The following is an 8,909-nucleotide window of genomic DNA, read 5'->3' on the forward strand; positions in this document are numbered from 1 at the left end:
CGAGAGATGTGAAACAAAGCTCAAGCCAGTCGAACCGGGCCCTGGAGGAGGTCCTGCTAATCGGTTGTTTGTTTCGCCAGCGCAGCACAGGTCCCAAGGTCCTTCTGTGCGGGCACTCCTCTCGCCTCACCTGTCACCCCGGGCGTAGGTCGCACTTGGGAGTTCATCCCAGCGTAAGTTTCGGGTGCGCCCACCATAAAAGAAGAACGTTGCACTTGTCGTCAAGGCCTGTTCCGTGTGCTGCCAGGGCATAATCTTTTCACCCTGCCGCCTATTCAAGGACTCCTTCACCGCTTTATCTATTCCCACCGACCCTGGCTCCATATCGTCGCTGACTTTTATTACTGGCCTTCTCCGTCCGCATTGTTAATACTACGATCCGAGTCCATCATCGACAGGTTTTTCTAAGGCGGCCCAGGTTTGTCTCCCTTGGACCAAATTACCTTCTGCCAAGCGAAAAGCTGAGTTGTGACTTAAACCATGTGTTTCCGAGGCTTGTGGCAATCCCGCAAGATATGCGTTTGTCGACAGAGGTCCCCAGTTTCCCTCAAGTTTTGGAAGCCTTCTGCCAACTCATAGGGGCCACGGCCAGCTTTTATCTTCAGCGCGTTACCTATCCGCAGACGTACAAGCGGCCAAACTGAGAGGATTGAATCAGGAGCTGGAAACCACCCTCAGATGTATGGTTTCCCAGCAAACCATACCACATATGGTCATCCTTCATTGTTTTGGCCGAGTACGGCGCAACACCTTTGTGCTCGCTCCTACACTGGTATATCCCGCCCGCTAGAGTGTCAAAGTTTTTGGGCTATTGCCTCCCTCTATGTTCCGCGGGACCAGGAGGCAGAAGTCAGAGTGCCTTCAGCCTCGAGGTTCATCAGACGCTGTCGGCTTACGTGAGGAAGGCCCGTCTGTAATCTTCTGGCGTTCCTCACAGCCAGTACCACGACAGCCAACAGAACGTCTGCCGTCGCCGCGTCCTAACCCTGTAGCCCCGGGCCAGAGAGATGGCTCTCAACAAAAAACTTACCGGCTACGGTGTGGAGTCTCGCAAGCTGTTCCCAGAGATTCATCGGAACGCCTTTAATGGATTGCCAGGAGAGAGTCAATCCGTTACTTTTCGCCTGCACTTACCAGATCCCTTAAAATCAAATCCCACATTTCACATTTCTTTATTAAAACCTGTTGTTTTCCCACCTTATTCCTGCAGGCAGACCGTCCCCTACCGCCCGCGTGTCATGGCGGAGGCCCAGGTTCGGCTTACACCGTCCACCGGATACTGGATCCCGCCGGGTTGCCAGCGGTCCTGGCAGTATCGTGGTGGACTGGGAAGGCTTACCGGGTCCCGAGGAGCCGCTCCGGTGGTTCCTGCCAAAGGACATACTGGACCCTGACCTCATTCGTCAGTTCCAGGGCCCTCCACCCTGAGAAGGGCTTGGTAGGAACGTCAGGAGCCTGTTCCTAGGAGGGGGATTTTCTGTCAGGTTTTTGGCCCAGGACTGTGTGTTTTTTTTGGTCACTAGATGTCCCCATTGCACCTTTTTTGTACCTTTTGTTTTTCCCTTGCTCTTATCTATTATTGTTTGCACCTGTATGTGTCGTTCCCTTGTTTAGTATTAATCCCTGTGGTGTTCCTCTAGGTTCCCTTGCTCAGTGTTTGTAGTTAGGCACCCAGCCCCCCAAGCCTTGTGTTGAACATATATTTTCTCTTGTGGGATTTTCAGAGGTTTCTCTGGTTTGTGGTTTTTTGTATTTCTGTATTAGTCTTTTTAGGTTTGTTTATTCCCCTTGCTGTTTTTACCACTTTGTGGTATTTTCTTTTGTATATTTTGGAAGATATCTATTTTTTTTATTAAACCACACTCTAGTACTGCTGTGTCTGCCTTTAGTGACTGTTTCTCCGCAACCGGGTCCTGACAGTAATGACAGTTTGGCCCGAACAAGATGGCGTCGACGGCCTCAACGCTTTTTGAGTTATGGCCATTTTTCTGTGATTAAAGGTCAAAAAACGCAAAGTAGGGTGGCCATTTGACCCAGTTCACATCAAAGTACATAAGCATACGGTGTCAGGAAAAACAGACACGCAGCCATTTATTCTATCGTAAATTTTAGAGAGAAATTGTACATTGACAAATTGGTAATGTTTCACAAAAAAGGAGTTAAAAAAAAAGTTACAAGATCCAGTTGCAGTGTGTTCAGAACTAACATTTTTTAAGTGGGTCTCGAAGCTCTGCCAGAATTCTTGTGATTTTTATGTGATTTTATGAAATAACACACACTCATTGAACGCCTCTGTAAATAAGTCAGTTTCTAACATAAAGACTTAAAACTCAATATTATATAAGAGCCTACCCAAGGGAGGATATGTTCACTTTCACTTCCCTATGTCAACCGGAAAGTACCTTCAAATGGTGCCATAGCGGTTCAGTTTTCGAAGGGTTTAAAAAGGTCAATCTTGCCTCCCGGGTGGCGCATGTGGTCTAGGGGCATGCATCGGCAGTGCTAGCTGCGCCACCACGAGTCTCTGGTTCGCGCCAGGCTCTGCCGCAGCCGGCCCGCACCGGGGAGGTCCGATGGACGACGCACAATTGGCCTAGCGTCGTCCGGGTTAGGGAGGGTCTTGGCGGTAGGGATATCCTTGTCTCATCGCGCTCCAGCGACTCCTGTGGCGGGCCGGGGGCAAGTGCGCGCTAGCCAAGGTGGGCCATGTGCACGGTGTTTTCCTCCGACACCTTGCGTGCGGCTGGCTTCCGGGCTTGGAGGCGCGCTGTGTTAAGGGAAGCCAGTGCGGGGGGCTTTGGGTTGGGTTGTGCTTCGGAGGACGCGTGGCTTTCGACTTCGTCTCTTCCTGAGCCCCTATCGGGATGTTGTAGCGATGCAGACAAGAGTAGGTGAATTACTAGCGATTGGATACCACGAAGAAAAGGGGAAAAAGGATGGAGTGAAAAAGTACGGTGCTTAAGAACACACAACCTGAAATGGGGGCATTGGCATTATCTCCAGGCCGTGCGAGTTCAACGAGATGACCCCGGCTGACCGTAGCTAGCTGGTCTTTGAGTGCAGCGGACAGGGACAAGAAAAGAGGACCCAAATGACCCTTTGACCTACAATTTTTCATATTTTTTTTGCTTTTGGGAGACAGAGAGGGAGAAACCTGTTAAGGTTAGAAGCACAATTTGACCTCAAAGGAACGTTCCTAAGGTCCTGCCCGGGATCTGTGCAAGGCCTAACATTGGACCGTGTGGCATTAACGCCGTTGATAGTTAAAAGAGGTTGTTTACATCAACACAGTTTACCAATGACATGGTCTCCCATAGGAAACATTTCCTTGCTCCCTAATTCAACCTGGAAGCCTAATGTGGGTTAATAATGCCTTTATGAACCTGGTCTTCGATGACAATCCCATCAGGCCACTATTGAGGGTCTACCTGTGTCGATTCTAAGAGATTCGATTTTAATCACCTAAAAGTGCTTTGCCATACCCACCTGCAGTTTGGAGAAATAGTGCCATTCACCCTATGTAAATCAGTGAGTTCTTAACGATATGTACTTAAAACTCAGATCTGTAAAAGGCCCACGCCAATGAGGATATGTGTTTACTTTCAGCTTTCCTGTGCAACCGGAAGTCCATAATCTTAGTGTCAAAAAGGGCTGTTTCGAAAGGGTTAAAAAGTCAAATCTTTCCTAAACTTAACTATATGTGAATTAGGGCAACCCTCATGAACTGTAAATCAGTCATTCATTCATTCAGATTTCAAGGAAAAATTTACACACCACACAGGAAAGGATGGAGTGGACAACACTGGGGGCTAGAGGCAGCACAGTGCCCTGCAATAGTTTACTTTTGTTTGAACTTTTAAAGAACGTCAGACCTAGAGTTCGTGAAACTTTACAAACCTGTTTCTAGAAGCTCAGGTCGATATAAGCACGGTGAGTTATGTTGGCTCTTAGAAGGTTCTCGGACCGATAAAAAAGCCTCGGTGCATTTTGCATTTGGACTTCAATCATTTTGAGCATTACCAACAAATGGCTTGACATTTAGAAAAGTCCCAGAGTTGCAAGACTAGGTGCATTGAAACCGGCTCGGCCCATAGAGAACGGACCCCGACATTTCTGTCCGATAGCTCATTCAGGGACCCCCCGTAGCACAGGCATGGAAAAAGTGGAATTTCAGCACCAATTAAAGGTATTGCCTGGCACCAAATGACCTATCGCAGCGCGAAACTTGGGCTTCGAGGTCCGCCTCCATAGGGCTAAACAATAATGTTGAAACTGGACCCGCACTAGAACATAACACGTATTATTTGTTTTTATTATTTGGTTTAAATGGAAGGCGTGATGGAATTTTGGGCCCTGCTCTGAATATGTGATAGGTTGGGCTTTCTAAACGATGTTGGAAAAAAAAGTGATTGGAGCTCAGATTGGTATCTAGTTTGGTGTCTGAAAATATCTAATTGGCTGCATGGACCACTGACTTGCTAGTTGATTTTTGCATTTGCAATATGTTTCAACAGGAAAACACACAAAATAGCATCTGAAATCACCCATAAAAATGACATCACATAGCCGTGCCGCGTTCAACGAGATTGCCCGCTTACCGTAGCTTGCTCGGTCTGAGCGCAGCGACAGTGACAAGAAGATGCACGCTTGACGCTACCATTTCAAGTCTTTTCTTTTGGGAGCACAGAGAGAGGAACTGGTTAAGGTTTAGAAGCCCAATTTGACCCAGGAAGTTCCTAAGGGTCTCTGGGTGCCAAGCCTTAACATGACCGTGTGTGGCCATTTAAACCCTTAACAGTGGTTAAAGAAGGTGTGTTACATTCAAACAGTTTTACAATGAACATCTCACCCCATAGGAACACATTGCAACCGCACCACGCACCCACCCTAAATTCAACCTGAAGCCTATGTGGGTTATGAATGTTCTATGAACCTGTCTTCAATTGACAATCCATCAAGCCACTAGTGAGGTCTACCTGTGTTGATTCTAAGCTTCTGGAGCAACCGGAAGTGATAAAATCACCCTAAAAGTGGTTTTTTGGCCATATCCCAACCAGCCAGTTTGTGATATATAGTGGCATTCAACCCATGGTGTAAATCAGTCAGTTTCTTAACGTGATAGACTTTAAAACTTCAGGATTTTGGTAAAAGCATACCCCGATCAGGATATGTATTTACTTATAGCTTCCTGTGCAACCGGAAGTGCCACTTAAAAATGGGGGTCATTAGGTGCTGTTTTTCGAAGGTTAAAAAGTCAGAATCATTTCCAAAACTTTAAATGTTATGAATCGGTCAAGCCCTCATGAAACGTAAATCAGTATTTCTGTAAAACAGATGTCAAAGAAAAGCTCTCACACACACACACACACACATGCACACACACCACACACACACACACACACACCAGCACACCCACACACACCACACAACACACACACATCACCAACACACACACACACCACACACACAAACCACACACACAACCACAACACCACACACATCACAACAACACACACACACACACAGCAAGGATGGGTGAAAAAGTATGGTGCTTACAAGACACACAGAGCTTAAATGCGTTTTAGGGGGGGATCCAGACTTTCATACCCGCTGCTGGGAGCGCTATAACTAACCGCCCCTAAATCAATGAGATGCCTGGCCTGAGTGATTTATGGAGGTTTTCAAAAAATATTTCTGTTTTTTTTCTTCTGGCAAAATATTTTATGTTTTTTATTCTCGAGGTCATGGCCTGAGTGATTTATGCGAGAGTTTTTCAAAATATGCTAAGTCAAAACTTTTCATGCACCTGGTATTTTTTGGCGTTACCAGGCGTCATTTTTTTCAAACGGATTGAAATTGCTTTTAGGGGGCATCCAGAGTGTCAATCGACCGGATTGAGGTAACTATTCTTGTTCTTCTTGTAACTTGTCCGGTAGGCTTAGTAAGCTTTCCGGTGTTTTGCTGCTTCTGACACAGGTCGACGCAGGTTTATTGCACTTGATTTATCGTTATCGTAACCGTAGTTGCGACAGGCCAAGTGGGAAATACGAAGTTTCGTAGCTATTTCGCACTGACGGGTAATTTGAACACAAAGAACGTTTCTAGTGAAAAGGTGCTTACACTCAGAGCCATGTATTTACACTCAAGCCACCTAAGCCTTATTACGGGTAAACGTGTTTGGTAATTTTGGTTGGCCAACAAATGTAAAGACTACAATGACTGCATACGTTTCCCAACATGTTATTATGCAAAAAAAATGTTTTGTTATTGTATGGACAATGCAAGGCCTCCGATGTACTTTTTCAGTTACATTCTGTTCAATAAAAATTGGTTTACACGTTTATTTTTTAAGAGAATACATGGAACTACAACCGAATAAAACACCATTAACCATCATGCATTGCTTACATTCATTCTATCCGAAAAAGTCTGTTCAGATAAAAATCGAAAAACAGTACATATACGGCATAAAACCACAACTGTTTTTAATAGGGATTAAATAAAGACAATATATATACTATAACCTCTTATGGTTAAATTGTTAAAAAAAGACAAAATATCTATATATTCATAACGTAAAATAAATAAATAAATACAGGCGATCGCGTCTATGGTTGTTGCAACGGCTTGTGTATCGCCTACTGGTTAAATTCGTGTCTTTTCGCACGAATTAAGTAGCACAGAAATTCGTGTATTTTCGCACGAATTAAGTAGCACAGAAATTCGTGTATTTTCAAACGAATTGAACCACCCCAAAAATGCACAAAAACGCACGAAATCTGCTGAAATACATTTTGTACATATATGCGCGAATTGAATGTGAGGCTGGGCTGGAATATGACATAGGCTTAAAGATGACTTGTGAAGCATTGTTGTAGTGCCTATCTTTATCTTTATGTCTGCCTTGATCTTTATGCATGCGATATAAAGCCTTTATAATTAATATTTTGCTTAAACTGTGAGCAAATTATGTTTAGTTTTTCTGAGGCAGTAGCATCAAGGCTGGAGAAGCAGGCCAGTAAACAAAGGGTTGCCGGTTCAAATTCCAGGGCTGACCGGGAACAATCTGGCGGGAGCGAGGTGCCACCTACTGCCGTTAATGCCGTTGAGCAAGGCACTTCCTAAACTGCTCCAGGGTGCTCCTCTTTAGCTGACCGTGTGCTGCTTCCAGGCTCCCGTGTAAGTGTATGTTCATATGTCCGAAGGGGTTGGGGGGGGGGGACATTATACAGCAGACACATTTCCATTTTACAATAACAGTTGTATTGTATTTTATTATGAAACGCTTACTTAAAGGTAGACTCAGCGAAATTACGTTGCCACGGGCGGCACCGCAGATATTGCGATGAGCGAGAAGCCAAGACTTCGCTCTCACACAGTCGCACAGTAACTGCGCAAGTGCACGGGTTCACTTCGCGCTGCTCAAAACAGAGGTGAAGTAGAGCCTTGCGCTTCAACGCTCTCAGTTGTTGTGGAAATTGACCCACTATGCTGTTAACTTTCTGCATCTACTTCATAACGCTGAGGCTGCATTTAATGTACTGAAAGGTCAGACACAAAGGTCCAGTGTACCGTCTTACATAGACAGTGGGGTCCGGAATTATTGGCACCCTTGATAAAGATGAGCAAAAAAAAAGACTGTATAAAATAAATAATACAAATACTGAGCTAGAAATGTAAAAATATATTATTATATACTAATACAATTGCTCAGAGAAATAGATGTTGTTTAACAAGTCATAAAACAAATCTCAAAAAGATTGGATCAAAATGATTGGATCCACTATTATCAATACTGCAGCATCCTCCCCTTGCAAGGATAATAACACTGAGGCTTTTTCTATTGGGTGGGTATTAGACCACATTGGGAGGGATATTAGACCACATTGGGAGGGATATTAGACCACATTGGGAGGGATATTAGACCACATTGGGGGGATATTAGAACACATTGGGAGGGATATTTAGAACACATGGGGAGGGAGTATTAGAACACATTGGAGGGATATTAGAACACATTGGAGGGATATTTAGAACACATTGGGAGGGATATTAGAAACACATGGAGGGTATATTAGAAACACATTGGGAAGGATATTAGAACACATTGGGAGGGATATTAGAAGACATTAGGAGGGATATTAGCGACCAATTGGGAGGGATATTAGAACACATTGGGAGGGATATTAGACCTCCATATAGAATCTTTCCAGATCCCTGATATCCTTCGTCTGTGCTTATGGACTCYTGTACTATATGTATCTTTCTGTAAATAAAAGCCCTATAGGCCTGAAACAAAATGGAAATCCTTTACTTATTGATGTGGCACATTTTCACTGACGTTCCTGTGAACTTTCCTGAAAGAGTTTTTTTAGGATGTAAATCATCCTTACAAGCATGCACACCCATACATCCTCACGCATGCTCACCCATACATCCTCACGCATGCTCACCCATACATCCTCACGCATGCACACCCATACATCCTCACGCATGCTCAACCATACATCCTCATGCATGCTCACCCATACATCCTCACGCATGCTCACCCATACATCCTCACGCATGCACACCCATACATCCTCACGCATGCTCACCCATACATCCTCACGCATGCTCACTCATACATCCTCACGCATGCTCACCACTCACCACACGCATACATACTGTACTGTTCACTAACCACTACTGCTACGGTTACTATCTAACGCTTAATTACTGTTTATTACAACGGTTTATTGATTGCTTAATTTACATATATAATTGATGAAAAGAAAAGGGGGCATACTGAAGTGAAACGAAAGGTGACCTCTATGTCACGTTCTGACCATAGTTCTTTTGTGTTTTCTTTGTTTTAGTGTTGGTCAGGACGTGAGCTGAGTGGGCATTCTATGTTGTGTGTCTAGTTT

The sequence above is a fragment of the Salvelinus sp. IW2-2015 genome, unplaced genomic scaffold, assembly GCF_002910315.2.
Source record: "Salvelinus sp. IW2-2015 unplaced genomic scaffold, ASM291031v2 Un_scaffold1384, whole genome shotgun sequence".
NCBI lineage: Eukaryota > Metazoa > Chordata > Actinopteri > Salmoniformes > Salmonidae > Salvelinus > Salvelinus sp. IW2-2015.